Here is a 726-nt window from a genome sequence, read left to right as displayed (position 1 = left end):
GGAGAGGACGAATGTTCGTTTCATCAGCTTCTGAACCAAGCAAGACGGTTCGTCGAGTCCGAGGACGAAGTACCGGAGGCGGCGAAGAGGTTGTCCGACAGGTACGGTTCGACGGCCTTCGCGCCGACCGTGGTTTTCGACGGCCTTCGCGCCGACAGTGGTTTACGCTGATCCGCCCACGCCGGCAACCAGATCTCTCGCGAGGTTGATAGCGTTCATAGGAAAGATTCCCGGCGTGACGCTGCTGAAACCGAGCGAGTGTACGGTTCCCATCTGCTTCCTTTCGAGCAACGACCACGCCGGGTTCGCCGGAAGGGGAGACGCGCGCTACGTGCTTTTCGACGACGAGGCCGAAAGCATAAAGTGGACGGACACGGATACACTCGTCCAGTTGGCCGAGAGGATACTGGATCGCAATCTCGTACACGATCCCGGCGCGGTGATAGTGGAAGATGTTCGACGACATTGACGACCCGGCCACCAGTTCCGACAACTTCCTACTTCTCATAAGCATCCTGCTTGCCGACATCGTACCTAACTGCGAAGAACGCGAGCGGGAGAGACGCGAACTCGTCACTTCCGTTTTCTGAATGTCTTTCGAAATTTCGAGGAATCTCGAAGTGCGCGTGCGAAGGAGACTGTCTCTTATACACATCTAGATGTGTATAAGAGACAGGCTATCGACTTGCGGAACGAGATCGACACCCTGGAAGAGAAAATGAAACG

This window comes from Anneissia japonica, unplaced genomic scaffold (genome assembly GCF_011630105.1).
Source record: "Anneissia japonica isolate Jap-2015-1 unplaced genomic scaffold, ASM1163010v1 scaffold36852_len1969_cov166, whole genome shotgun sequence".
In the NCBI taxonomy this organism is placed as follows: domain Eukaryota; kingdom Metazoa; phylum Echinodermata; class Crinoidea; order Comatulida; family Comatulidae; genus Anneissia; species Anneissia japonica.
Note: the sequence above shows the minus strand (reverse complement) of the source record.